The sequence below is a fragment of the Arvicola amphibius genome, chromosome 15 (genome assembly GCF_903992535.2).
Source record: "Arvicola amphibius chromosome 15, mArvAmp1.2, whole genome shotgun sequence".
NCBI lineage: Eukaryota > Metazoa > Chordata > Mammalia > Rodentia > Cricetidae > Arvicola > Arvicola amphibius.
This window is the reverse complement of record NC_052061.1, coordinates 49,447,410-49,461,236: the sequence shown is the minus strand read 5'-3', so window position 1 is coordinate 49,461,236 and position 13,827 is coordinate 49,447,410. Positions and strand designations below refer to the sequence as shown.

The following is a 13,827-nucleotide window of genomic DNA, read 5'->3' as shown; positions in this document are numbered from 1 at the left end:
CTAGTCTGCACAACCCTTTCCTCTGCCTGTGTCTTGCACAGCCCTTTCCTCAGTGTGGTATGGAGTGATTCCATGTGGCACAGGTGGAAGGGTGCCCAGAATATTAACAGCTTGAAAGAGAGATTTAAGGAAACAAGAGGAGATGTTTGTTCTGTAGCTTCACGTTGAGGTCAGGTGAACGGAAGGAAATTTTCACAGGCTCGTCAGGAAGAGAAATGAAGGGACCAGATAAGAAAACAAAATGATAGATCTGTCTCCCACCAGAAAGCGGGATGATGGCTCCCTTGCTTTCGAAGTTTTCTTCCAGAATTCAAGACAAACTCTTGACAAATGAATAATATTAAAAAGTGATGTCTTCAGGGTAAGTTGAATTCTTAGCGAATAATGGAGCTAGGAAGACTGTCTTTATGAGTACTATATTGTAAGCCAGCTTATCTTCCTCAGCAGGCAGGGGGAAAAATAAAGCTGCATTATTCAAGGCTCTCTACATGAGCAGGACTGGTAAAAATCAGTCTCTCCATGCATGTACAAAGTGGATTTATGAGAATGGCTCACAAGCTGTAGTCTCGCTTGTCCAACAATGGCTTCTACCCAGGGGAAGTTGAAGACTCCAGTAGTTCCTCTGTCCATGAGGCTGGATGTCAGCTGCTCTTCAGTAGGCACCAAAGTTCCAACGATGTGGTCTCTAATACTAGTAAAGGGATGAGCTTGGTATCCAGAGCTAGGACAGGGAGGCAGAGAAAGAGAGAACTTCCTTCTTCAGTATCATTTATGTCTGTAGGCTGCTACTAGAAGGAGTGATCCAGATTAGATGTGGATCTTATTCTTTGTTTGATGTGGTTTTGGTGTTTTTGAGACATAGTTTATCTCTGTAGACCTGAAACTCACTCTGTAGTCCAAACTGGCGTGAAATTTACAAAGGTCAACTGCTTTAGCCTCTTGAGGGAAGGGTAAAAGCTGTACACTGCCACCAATGTACAATAGGTACATCTCATAACCTCACATGATCCATGTTAAAAATAAACATGTTAGGCCGGGCGGTGGTGGCTCACGCCTTTAATCCTAGCACTCGGGAGGCAGAGGCAGGCGGATCTCTGAGTTCGAGGCCAGCCTGGTCTACAAGAGCTAGCTCCAGGACAGGCTCTAGAAACTACAGGGAAACCCTGTCTCGAAAAACCAAAAAATAAATAAGTAAATAAATAAACATGTTATTTAAAAATTCTTAAGAACAATCCCTTGAAGGTGTACCCAGTGCTTTGGGTTTAAGTTAAACCACGGTTACTCAGTTTGTTTATGAAGAATTGCTATAACGACAGTCAAGACAAAAAACTAAAACCAACGTTTTACCTGTGGAAAGCAAGTAAAGAAGGGAAGTCATTTCAAGAGATGTGCGACAATGTCAAACTTGGGACATTTAGGGACATTCTTGCCTCAAAGACATGCAGGAAAATATACAAACTATAAAAATATAAAGGAAGAGACTAAAGCATGGTGATTTGAAACGAGAAAGTCTAACCTGATAATTGAGTGAATACCCATAGAAGGGAAAACATGTGTTCCGGTAGACCATATAATGCACTGGTGTGTGTATGTGGGTGTGAGTCTGTGCGTGTGTGTTGTGTAAAACGCTTGTGCATGTGTGTCTGGGGTGATGCCTGCTTTTGTATCGTTTGCGCGGGAGTGTGTGCAATCTTGTGTGATGTGTGTGCTTGCCTATGTGGATGTGCCTTCTCGATCACGGGCCGAGGCCCAGCCAGGACCAGGACCAGGACACCACCAGGACGATCCGCAGCCCGGAAAGAGGGCCCACCTCTCCCAAGGTTCCAAATCCACCCACCTGGGACAGCCCAGGGGGCAGGACTCCAAACACACCACCGACCTGCCTTCCTGCGGGACCTCGGCGCGGGCTGCGTGGGGTGGGTGTCACGGGTGGGAGCTGGACGGGCACCGGCATGCCCTCGGGAGCGAAAGCGAGGGACGAGGGGCGGGGGCGCCTGGCAGAGCTGCCCACGCACAGCACAACACTGCGTCCGTCTTTAGGAAGAGATCGCCACGCCCCCTCCACGCAGCGCACCCGGTGGAAGCAGTCTAAGAGCGAGCAGGCTCCTCCCACCCACTCCCGGGGATGGCCCGTACGCCCACCGGCGTGCCTGTGTGCCTGCTTGCCTGTGTGTAATGTGCAATGTGCGTGCTTATGGGAGTGGCCCCATGTGGCTGCACGTGTGGTCGTGTAGGCCACGTTAGGCGCCTTTGTGTTTGTGTGTGTGTGTGTTGTGCGTGCATGCTCGTGCGTCTGTGTGTCTGGGGTGTTGCCTGCTTTTGTGTCTGTCTGCTCGGGAGTGTGTGCATTCTCGCAAGCATGGTGTGTGTGTGCGTGTGTGTGCGTGTGTGTGCGCGCACGTTCGTGTGGGTCTGCATGTGCTGTGCGTGCATGCGTGTGTGGATGTGCGTCTGGGTGTCTACTACCTGCTTGTGTGTCTGTCTGTAGGCTCCGATCGCGTGCGTGCATACACGCGTGCTTGAGTGTGTTTCTGCGTACGCGAGTGTGTGTGTGTGTGTGTGTGTGCTTGTGCGCTGGCTCGAGTGCGTACGGGCATGCGCGCGTGCACGAGTGGCAGCGCCCACGCACTGGTGCCCTCTCGGGCTCGCTCGGCTGGTGGGCTTGTTTCCGGCGGGATGGGATGCCAGATATCAACAGTTGGTTGCCTCCTGAACCCAACCTGAGGGGCCAAGGCCTGGGCGCAGGGATGGAATCTGTGAGGTGGAGGCCAAGCACCGAGGTCCAAGATGGGCATGGAGTCAAGAAGCTGGACGCTCAGGCGCTGTTCCACTAAGCCCTCCGGTGGAACCATCGATCACCCGGAGCCAAGCCGCAGAGGGCTGTGCTGTGCTGTGCTGTGCTGTGGGTTTGAGATGCTAGACTGGGGGTTGGGGTGGGCATGGGACAGAACTGGAATCTTAGAAGCTGGCATTCCAAGTTCCAAAGAGAGAACCAAGGTTTCTCCTGACCGCGAGAAAGCACTGCGGAGGGCGTGGGGGCGTGGGTGCGGGCTGGCGTGCAGGACCGCGGGCCAGGGTTGCGGCAGGTTCTTGGGGCAGCACAGCGAGAACACGCCTCCGTCTACGGCCATACCACCCTGAACGCGCCCGATCTCGTCTGATCTCGGAAGCTAAGCAGGGTCGGGCCTGGTTAGTACTTGGATGGGAGACCGCCTGGGAATACCGGGTGCTGTAGGCTTTTTTCTTTCTTAATTCTCCCCTTTTGGCCCCTTTGGCCTTCGCGATCGCGGGCCGAGGCCCAGCCAGGACCAGGACCAGGACACCACCAGGACGATCCGCAGCCCGGAAAGAGGGCCCACCTCTCCCAAGGTTCCAAATCCACCCACCTGGGACAGCCCAGGGGGCAGGACTCCAAACACACCACCGACCTGCCTTCCTGCGGGACCTCGGCGCGGGCTGCGTGGGGTGGGTGTCACGGGTGGGAGCTGGACGGGCACCGGCATGCCCTCGGGAGCGAAAGCGAGGGACGAGGGGCGGGGGCGCCTGGCAGAGCTGCCCACGCACAGCACAACACTGCGTCCGTCTTTAGGAAGAGATCGCCACGCCCCCTCCACGCAGCGCACCCGGTGGAAGCAGTCTAAGAGCGAGCAGGCTCCTCCCACCCACTCCCGGGGATGGCCCGTACGCCCACCTGCGTGCCTGTGTGCCTGCTTGCCTGTGTGTAATGTGCAATGTGCGTGCTTATGGGAGTGGCCCCATGTGGCTGCACGTGTGGTCGTGTAGGCCACGTTAGGCGCCTTTGTGTTTGTGTGTGTGTGTGTTGTGCGTGCATGCTCGTGCGTCTGTGTGTCTGGGGTGTTGCCTGCTTTTGTGTCTGTCTGCTCGGGAGTGTGTGCATTCTCGCAAGCATGGTGTGTGTGTGCGTGTGTGTGCGTGTGTGTGCGTGTGTGTGCGTGTGTGTGCGCGCACGTTCGTGTGGGTCTGCATGTGCTGTGCGTGCATGCGTGTGTGGATGTGCGTCTGGGTGTCTACTACCTGCTTGTGTGTCTGTCTGTAGGCTCCGATCGCGTGCGTGCATACACGCGTGCTTGAGTGTGTTTCTGCGTACGCGAGTGTGTGTGTGTGTGTGTGTGTGTGTGTGTGTGCTTGTGCGCTGGCTCGAGTGCGTACGGGCATGCGCGCGTGCACGAGTGGCAGCGCCCACGCACTGGTGCCCTCTCGGGCTCGCTCGGCTGGTGGGCTTGTTTCCGGCGGGATGGGATGCCAGATATCAACAGTTGGTTGCCTCCTGAACCCAACCTGAGGGGCCAAGGCCTGGGCGCAGGGATGGAATCTGTGAGGTGGAGGCCAAGCACCGAGGTCCAAGATGGGCATGGAGTCAAGAAGCTGGACGCTCAGGCGCTGTTCCACTAAGCCCTCCGGTGGAACCATCGATCACCCGGAGCCAAGCCGCAGAGGGCTGTGCTGTGCTGTGCTGTGCTGTGCTGTGCTGTGCTGTGGGTTTCAGATGCTAGCCGACAGCATCCTTATGACAGTCCAGCCGCAAGAAGGTCCCGCTCAACCCCAGAGGTGGGTGCAGAAGGAACAGACAGACGCGCCTTCTTGATTCTTCCTTGATGGAAGGAGCGGTAGGTGGCGGATGCCGGGTGGCCCGGTGGAAATAAGCATACATAGCCCAAGAGCGTTCTGGCCCGGGACCTGCCCCCCCCCGCCCCAGGCCCCCGCCGCCCCCACCGTCCACGTCCACGAGCAGAGAGCGCCAAGACCCAAGTTCCAAGTCCCCCCGGCCCCACCGGTCGGCCCAGGAGCATCATCTTCCACGCTGGACAGCCTATCTTTCTCTCTTCTCCCGCAAGGGCAGGGCGCCGTGCCGTGGAGGCATCTTCAATGGGGGACTGGATGGCCCCGCTGGCTGGCTGGCGATAGGGGATAGGGTTGGGACTGGGGCTGGGGGTGGGCATGGGACAGAACTGGAATCTTAGAAGCTGGCATTCCAAGTTCCAAAGAGAGAACCAAGGTTTCTCCTGACCGCGAGAAAGCACTGCGGAGGGCGTGGGGGCGTGGGTGCGGGCTGGCGTGCAGGAGCGCGGGCCAGGGTTGCGGCAGGCTCTTGGGGCAGCACAGCGAGAACACGCCTCCGTCTACGGCCATACCACCCTGAACGCGCCCGATCTCGTCTGATCTCGGAAGCTAAGCAGGGTCGGGCCTGGTTAGTACTTGGATGGGAGACCGCCTGGGAATACCGGGTGCTGTAGGCTTTTTTCTTTCTTAATTCTCCCCTTTTGGCCCCTTTGGCCTTCGCGATCGCGGGCCGAGGCCCAGCCAGGACCAGGACCAGGACACCACCAGGACGATCCGCAGCCCGGAAAGAGGGCCCACCTCTCCCAAGGTTCCAAATCCACCCACCTGGGACAGCCCAGGGGGCAGGACTCCAAACACACCACCGACCTGCCTTCCTGCGGGACCTCGGCGCGGGCTGCGTGGGGTGGGTGTCACGGGTGGGAGCTGGACGGGCACCGGCATGCCCTCGGGAGCGAAAGCGAGGGACGAGGGGCGGGGGCGCCTGGCAGAGCAGCCCCCGCACAGCACAACACTGCGTCCGTCTTTAGGAAGAGATCGCCACGCCCCCTCCACGCAACGCACCCGGTGGAAGCAGTCTAAGAGCGAGCAGGCTCCTCCCACCCACTCCCGGGGATGGCCCGTACGCCCACCTGCGTGCCTGTGTGCCTGCTTGCCTGTGTGTAATGTGCAATGTGCGTGCTTATGGGAGTGGCCCCATGTGGCTGCACGTGTGGTCGTGTAGGCCACGTTAGGCGCCTTTGTGTTTGTGTGTGTGTGTGTGTTGTGCGTGCATGCTCGTGCGTCTGTGTGTCTGGGGTGTTGCCTGCTTTTGTGTCTGTCTGCTCGGGAGTGTGTGCATTCTCGCAAGCATGGTGTGTGTGTGCGTGTGTGTGCGTGTGTGTGCGTGTGTGTGCGTGTGTGTGCGCGCACGTTCGTGTGGGTCTGCATGTGCTGTGCGTGCATGCGTGTGTGGATGTGCGTCTGGGTGTCTACTACCTGCTTGTGTGTCTGTCTGTAGGCTCCGATCGCGTGCGTGCATACACGCGTGCTTGAGTGTGTTTCTGCGTACGCGAGTGTGTGTGTGTGTGTGTGTGTGTGTGCTTGTGCGCTGGCTCGAGTGCGTACGGGCATGCGCGCGTGCACGAGTGGCAGCGCCCACGCACTGGTGCCCTCTCGGGCTCGCTCGGCTGGTGGGCTTGTTTCCGGCGGGATGGGATGCCAGATATCAACAGTTGGTTGCCTCCTGAACCCAACCTGAGGGGCCAAGGCCTGGGCGCAGGGATGGAATCTGTGAGGTGGAGGCCAAGCACCGAGGTCCAAGATGGGCATGGAGTCAAGAAGCTGGACGCTCAGGCGCTGTTCCACTAAGCCCTCCGGTGGAACCATCGATCACCCGGAGCCAAGCCGCAGAGGGCTGTGCTGTGCTGTGCTGTGCTGTGGGTTTCAGATGCTAGCCGACAGCATCCTTATGACAGTCCAGCCGCAAGAAGGTCCCGCTCAACCCCAGAGGTGGGTGCAGAAGGAACAGACAGACGCGCCTTCTTGATTCTTCCTTGATGGAAGGAGCGGTAGGTGGCGGATGCCGGGTGGCCCGGTGGAAATAAGCATACATAGCCCAAGAGCGTTCTGGCCCGGGACCTGCCCCCCCCCCGCCCCAGGCCCCCGCCGCCCCCACCGTCCACGTCCACGAGCAGAGAGCGCCAAGACCCAAGTTCCAAGTCCCCCCGGCCCCACCGGTCGGCCCAGGAGCATCATCTTCCACGCTGGACAGCCTATCTTTCTCTCTTCTCCCGCAAGGGCAGGGCGCCGTGCCGTGGAGGCATCTTCAATGGGGGACTGGATGGCCCCGCTGGCTGGCTGGCGATAGGGGATAGGGTTGGGACTGGGGGTGGGGGTGGGCATGGGACAGAACTGGAATCTTAGAAGCTGGCATTCCAAGTTCCAAAGAGAGAACCAAGGTTTCTCCTGACCGCGAGAAAGCACTGCGGAGGGCGTGGGGGCGTGGGTGCGGGCTGGCGTGCAGGAGCGCGGGCCAGGGTTGCGGCAGGCTCTTGGGGCAGCACAGCGAGAACACGCCTCCGTCTACGGCCATACCACCCTGAACGCGCCCGATCTCGTCTGATCTCGGAAGCTAAGCAGGGTCGGGCCTGGTTAGTACTTGGATGGGAGACCGCCTGGGAATACCGGGTGCTGTAGGCTTTTTTCTTTCTTAATTCTCCCCTTTTGGCCCCTTTGGCCTTCGCGATCGCGGGCCGAGGCCCAGCCAGGACCAGGACCAGGACACCACCAGGACGATCCGCAGCCCGGAAAGAGGGCCCACCTCTCCCAAGGTTCCAAATCCACCCACCTGGGACAGCCCAGGGGGCAGGACTCCAAACACACCACCGACCTGCCTTCCTGCGGGACCTCGGCGCGGGCTGCGTGGGGTGGGTGTCACGGGTGGGAGCTGGACGGGCACCGGCATGCCCTCGGGAGCGAAAGCGAGGGACGAGGGGCGGGGGCGCCTGGCAGAGCAGCCCCCGCACAGCACAACACTGCGTCCGTCTTTAGGAAGAGATCGCCACGCCCCCTCCACGCAACGCACCCGGTGGAAGCAGTCTAAGAGCGAGCAGGCTCCTCCCACCCACTCCCGGGGATGGCCCGTACGCCCACCTGCGTGCCTGTGTGCCTGCTTGCCTGTGTGTAATGTGCAATGTGCGTGCTTATGGGAGTGGCCCCATGTGGCTGCACGTGTGGTCGTGTAGGCCACGTTAGGCGCCTTTGTGTTTGTGTGTGTGTGTGTTGTGCGTGCATGCTCGTGCGTCTGTGTGTCTGGGGTGTTGCCTGCTTTTGTGTCTGTCTGCTCGGGAGTGTGTGCATTCTCGCAAGCATGGTGTGTGTGTGCGTGTGTGTGCGTGTGTGTGCGTGTGTGTGCGCGCACGTTCGTGTGGGTCTGCATGTGCTGTGCGTGCATGCGTGTGTGGATGTGCGTCTGGGTGTCTACTACCTGCTTGTGTGTCTGTCTGTAGGCTCCGATCGCGTGCGTGCATACACGCGTGCTTGAGTGTGTTTCTGCGTACGCGAGTGTGTGTGTGTGTGTGTGTGTGTGTGCTTGTGCGCTGGCTCGAGTGCGTACGGGCATGCGCGCGTGCACGAGTGGCAGCGCCCACGCACTGGTGCCCTCTCGGGCTCGCTCGGCTGGTGGGCTTGTTTCCGGCGGGATGGGATGCCAGATATCAACAGTTGGTTGCCTCCTGAACCCAACCTGAGGGGCCAAGGCCTGGGCGCAGGGATGGAATCTGTGAGGTGGAGGCCAAGCACCGAGGTCCAAGATGGGCATGGAGTCAAGAAGCTGGACGCTCAGGCGCTGTTCCACTAAGCCCTCCGGTGGAACCATCGATCACCCGGAGCCAAGCCGCAGAGGGCTGTGCTGTGCTGTGCTGTGCTGTGCTGTGGGTTTCAGATGCTAGCCGACAGCATCCTTATGACAGTCCAGCCGCAAGAAGGTCCCGCTCAACCCCAGAGGTGGGTGCAGAAGGAACAGACAGACGCGCCTTCTTGATTCTTCCTTGATGGAAGGAGCGGTAGGTGGCGGATGCCGGGTGGCCCGGTGGAAATAAGCATACATAGCCCAAGAGCGTTCTGGCCCGGGACCTGCCCCCCCCCCGCCCCAGGCCCCCGCCGCCCCCACCGTCCACGTCCACGAGCAGAGAGCGCCAAGACCCAAGTTCCAAGTCCCCCCGGCCCCACCGGTCGGCCCAGGAGCATCATCTTCCACGCTGGACAGCCTATCTTTCTCTCTTCTCCCGCAAGGGCAGGGCGCCGTGCCGTGGAGGCATCTTCAATGGGGGACTGGATGGCCCCGCTGGCTGGCTGGCGATAGGGGATAGGGTTGGGACTGGGGGTGGGGGTGGGCATGGGACAGAACTGGAATCTTAGAAGCTGGCATTCCAAGTTCCAAAGAGAGAACCAAGGTTTCTCCTGACCGCGAGAAAGCACTGCGGAGGGCGTGGGGGCGTGGGTGCGGGCTGGCGTGCAGGAGCGCGGGCCAGGGTTGCGGCAGGCTCTTGGGGCAGCACAGCGAGAACACGCCTCCGTCTACGGCCATACCACCCTGAACGCGCCCGATCTCGTCTGATCTCGGAAGCTAAGCAGGGTCGGGCCTGGTTAGTACTTGGATGGGAGACCGCCTGGGAATACCGGGTGCTGTAGGCTTTTTTCTTTCTTAATTCTCCCCTTTTGGCCCCTTTGGCCTTCGCGATCGCGGGCCGAGGCCCAGCCAGGACCAGGACCAGGACACCACCAGGACGATCCGCAGCCCGGAAAGAGGGCCCACCTCTCCCAAGGTTCCAAATCCACCCACCTGGGACAGCCCAGGGGGCAGGACTCCAAACACACCACCGACCTGCCTTCCTGCGGGACCTCGGCGCGGGCTGCGTGGGGTGGGTGTCACGGGTGGGAGCTGGACGGGCACCGGCATGCCCTCGGGAGCGAAAGCGAGGGACGAGGGGCGGGGGCGCCTGGCAGAGCAGCCCCCGCACAGCACAACACTGCGTCCGTCTTTAGGAAGAGATCGCCACGCCCCCTCCACGCAACGCACCCGGTGGAAGCAGTCTAAGAGCGAGCAGGCTCCTCCCACCCACTCCCGGGGATGGCCCGTACGCCCACCTGCGTGCCTGTGTGCCTGCTTGCCTGTGTGTAATGTGCAATGTGCGTGCTTATGGGAGTGGCCCCATGTGGCTGCACGTGTGGTCGTGTAGGCCACGTTAGGCGCCTTTGTGTTTGTGTGTGTGTGTGTTGTGCGTGCATGCTCGTGCGTCTGTGTGTCTGGGGTGTTGCCTGCTTTTGTGTCTGTCTGCTCGGGAGTGTGTGCATTCTCGCAAGCATGGTGTGTGTGTGCGTGTGTGTGCGTGTGTGTGCGTGTGTGTGCGCGCACGTTCGTGTGGGTCTGCATGTGCTGTGCGTGCATGCGTGTGTGGATGTGCGTCTGGGTGTCTACTACCTGCTTGTGTGTCTGTCTGTAGGCTCCGATCGCGTGCGTGCATACACGCGTGCTTGAGTGTGTTTCTGCGTACGCGAGTGTGTGTGTGTGTGTGTGTGTGTGTGCTTGTGCGCTGGCTCGAGTGCGTACGGGCATGCGCGCGTGCACGAGTGGCAGCGCCCACGCACTGGTGCCCTCTCGGGCTCGCTCGGCTGGTGGGCTTGTTTCCGGCGGGATGGGATGCCAGATATCAACAGTTGGTTGCCTCCTGAACCCAACCTGAGGGGCCAAGGCCTGGGCGCAGGGATGGAATCTGTGAGGTGGAGGCCAAGCACCGAGGTCCAAGATGGGCATGGAGTCAAGAAGCTGGACGCTCAGGCGCTGTTCCACTAAGCCCTCCGGTGGAACCATCGATCACCCGGAGCCAAGCCGCAGAGGGCTGTGCTGTGCTGTGCTGTGCTGTGGGTTTCAGATGCTAGCCGACAGCATCCTTATGACAGTCCAGCCGCAAGAAGGTCCCGCTCAACCCCAGAGGTGGGTGCAGAAGGAACAGACAGACGCGCCTTCTTGATTCTTCCTTGATGGAAGGAGCGGTAGGTGGCGGATGCCGGGTGGCCCGGTGGAAATAAGCATACATAGCCCAAGAGCGTTCTGGCCCGGGACCTGCCCCCCCCCCCGCCCCAGGCCCCCGCCGCCCCCACCGTCCACGTCCACGAGCAGAGAGCGCCAAGACCCAAGTTCCAAGTCCCCCCGGCCCCACCGGTCGGCCCAGGAGCATCATCTTCCACGCTGGACAGCCTATCTTTCTCTCTTCTCCCGCAAGGGCAGGGCGCCGTGCCGTGGAGGCATCTTCAATGGGGGACTGGATGGCCCCGCTGGCTGGCTGGCGATAGGGGATAGGGTTGGGACTGGGGCTGGGGGTGGGCATGGGACAGAACTGGAATCTTAGAAGCTGGCATTCCAAGTTCCAAAGAGAGAACCAAGGTTTCTCCTGACCGCGAGAAAGCACTGCGGAGGGCGTGGGGGCGTGGGTGCGGGCTGGCGTGCAGGAGCGCGGGCCAGGGTTGCGGCAGGCTCTTGGGGCAGCACAGCGAGAACACGCCTCCGTCTACGGCCATACCACCCTGAACGCGCCCGATCTCGTCTGATCTCGGAAGCTAAGCAGGGTCGGGCCTGGTTAGTACTTGGATGGGAGACCGCCTGGGAATACCGGGTGCTGTAGGCTTTTTTCTTTCTTAATTCTCCCCTTTTGGCCCCTTTGGCCTTCGCGATCGCGGGCCGAGGCCCAGCCAGGACCAGGACCAGGACACCACCAGGACGATCCGCAGCCCGGAAAGAGGGCCCACCTCTCCCAAGGTTCCAAATCCACCCACCTGGGACAGCCCAGGGGGCAGGACTCCAAACACACCACCGACCTGCCTTCCTGCGGGACCTCGGCGCGGGCTGCGTGGGGTGGGTGTCACGGGTGGGAGCTGGACGGGCACCGGCATGCCCTCGGGAGCGAAAGCGAGGGACGAGGGGCGGGGGCGCCTGGCAGAGCAGCCCCCGCACAGCACAACACTGCGTCCGTCTTTAGGAAGAGATCGCCACGCCCCCTCCACGCAACGCACCCGGTGGAAGCAGTCTAAGAGCGAGCAGGCTCCTCCCACCCACTCCCGGGGATGGCCCGTACGCCCACCTGCGTGCCTGTGTGCCTGCTTGCCTGTGTGTAATGTGCAATGTGCGTGCTTATGGGAGTGGCCCCATGTGGCTGCACGTGTGGTCGTGTAGGCCACGTTAGGCGCCTTTGTGTTTGTGTGTGTGTGTGTTGTGCGTGCATGCTCGTGCGTCTGTGTGTCTGGGGTGTTGCCTGCTTTTGTGTCTGTCTGCTCGGGAGTGTGTGCATTCTCGCAAGCATGGTGTGTGTGTGCGTGTGTGTGCGTGTGTGTGCGTGTGTGTGCGCGCACGTTCGTGTGGGTCTGCATGTGCTGTGCGTGCATGCGTGTGTGGATGTGCGTCTGGGTGTCTACTACCTGCTTGTGTGTCTGTCTGTAGGCTCCGATCGCGTGCGTGCATACACGCGTGCTTGAGTGTGTTTCTGCGTACGCGAGTGTGTGTGTGTGTGTGTGTGTGTGTGCTTGTGCGCTGGCTCGAGTGCGTACGGGCATGCGCGCGTGCACGAGTGGCAGCGCCCACGCACTGGTGCCCTCTCGGGCTCGCTCGGCTGGTGGGCTTGTTTCCGGCGGGATGGGATGCCAGATATCAACAGTTGGTTGCCTCCTGAACCCAACCTGAGGGGCCAAGGCCTGGGCGCAGGGATGGAATCTGTGAGGTGGAGGCCAAGCACCGAGGTCCAAGATGGGCATGGAGTCAAGAAGCTGGACGCTCAGGCGCTGTTCCACTAAGCCCTCCGGTGGAACCATCGATCACCCGGAGCCAAGCCGCAGAGGGCTGTGCTGTGCTGTGCTGTGCTGTGGGTTTCAGATGCTAGCCGACAGCATCCTTATGACAGTCCAGCCGCAAGAAGGTCCCGCTCAACCCCAGAGGTGGGTGCAGAAGGAACAGACAGACGCGCCTTCTTGATTCTTCCTTGATGGAAGGAGCGGTAGGTGGCGGATGCCGGGTGGCCCGGTGGAAATAAGCATACATAGCCCAAGAGCGTTCTGGCCCGGGACCTGCCCCCCCCCCGCCCCAGGCCCCCGCCGCCCCCACCGTCCACGTCCACGAGCAGAGAGCGCCAAGACCCAAGTTCCAAGTCCCCCCGGCCCCACCGGTCGGCCCAGGAGCATCATCTTCCACGCTGGACAGCCTATCTTTCTCTCTTCTCCCGCAAGGGCAGGGCGCCGTGCCGTGGAGGCATCTTCAATGGGGGACTGGATGGCCCCGCTGGCTGGCTGGCGATAGGGGATAGGGTTGGGACTGGGGCTGGGGGTGGGCATGGGACAGAACTGGAATCTTAGAAGCTGGCATTCCAAGTTCCAAAGAGAGAACCAAGGTTTCTCCTGACCGCGAGAAAGCACTGCGGAGGGCGTGGGGGCGTGGGTGCGGGCTGGCGTGCAGGGGCGCGGGCCAGGGTTGCGGCAGGCTCTTGGGGCAGCACAGCGAGAACACGCCTCCGTCTACGGCCATACCACCCTGAACGCGCCCGATCTCGTCTGATCTCGGAAGCTAAGCAGGGTCGGGCCTGGTTAGTACTTGGATGGGAGACCGCCTGGGAATACCGGGTGCTGTAGGCTTTTTTCTTTCTTAATTCTCCCCTTTTGGCCCCTTTGGCCTTCGCGATCGCGGGCCGAGGCCCAGCCAGGACCAGGACCAGGACACCACCAGGACGATCCGCAGCCCGGAAAGAGGGCCCACCTCTCCCAAGGTTCCAAATCCACCCACCTGGGACAGCCCAGGGGGCAGGACTCCAAACACACCACCGACCTGCCTTCCTGCGGGACCTCGGCGCGGGCTGCGTGGGGTGGGTGTCACGGGTGGGAGCTGGACGGGCACCGGCATGCCCTCGGGAGCGAAAGCGAGGGACGAGGGGCGGGGGCGCCTGGCAGAGCAGCCCCCGCACAGCACAACACTGCGTCCGTCTTTAGGAAGAGATCGCCACGCCCCCTCCACGCAACGCACCCGGTGGAAGCAGTCTAAGAGCGAGCAGGCTCCTCCCACCCACTCCCGGGGATGGCCCGTACGCCCACCTGCGTGCCTGTGTGCCTGCTTGCCTGTGTGTAATGTGCAATGTGCGTGCTTATGGGAGTGGCCCCATGTGGCTGCACGTGTGGTCGTGTAGGCCACGTTAGGCGCCTTTGTGTTTGTGTGTGTGTGTGTTGTGCGTG

At 60.8% G+C, this 13,827-nt stretch overlaps 6 non-coding genes across 6 annotated transcripts; all 6 read left to right on the top strand.

The window, feature by feature from the left end:
• The first annotated feature begins 3,119 nt into the window (after nucleotides 1-3,119).
• On the top strand, nucleotides 3,120-3,238 carry LOC119802396. Its single transcript, XR_005283410.1, has one exon. It is a non-coding gene; the product is annotated as a 5S ribosomal RNA (ribosomal RNA).
• A 1,901-nt stretch (nucleotides 3,239-5,139) lies between these two features.
• LOC119802395 lies at nucleotides 5,140-5,258 on the top strand. The gene has a single exon (XR_005283409.1). It is a non-coding gene; the product is annotated as a 5S ribosomal RNA (ribosomal RNA).
• A 1,883-nt stretch (nucleotides 5,259-7,141) lies between these two features.
• On the top strand, nucleotides 7,142-7,260 carry LOC119802394. The gene has a single exon (XR_005283408.1). It is a non-coding gene; the product is annotated as a 5S ribosomal RNA (ribosomal RNA).
• Nucleotides 7,261-9,136: 1,876 nt separating this feature from the next.
• On the top strand, nucleotides 9,137-9,255 carry LOC119802393. The gene has a single exon (XR_005283407.1). It is a non-coding gene; the product is annotated as a 5S ribosomal RNA (ribosomal RNA).
• Nucleotides 9,256-11,127: 1,872 nt separating this feature from the next.
• Nucleotides 11,128-11,246, top strand: LOC119802392. The gene has a single exon (XR_005283406.1). It is a non-coding gene; the product is annotated as a 5S ribosomal RNA (ribosomal RNA).
• Nucleotides 11,247-13,117: 1,871 nt separating this feature from the next.
• Nucleotides 13,118-13,236, top strand: LOC119802391. The gene has a single exon (XR_005283405.1). It is a non-coding gene; the product is annotated as a 5S ribosomal RNA (ribosomal RNA).
• Nucleotides 13,237-13,827: the final 591 nt, after the last annotated feature.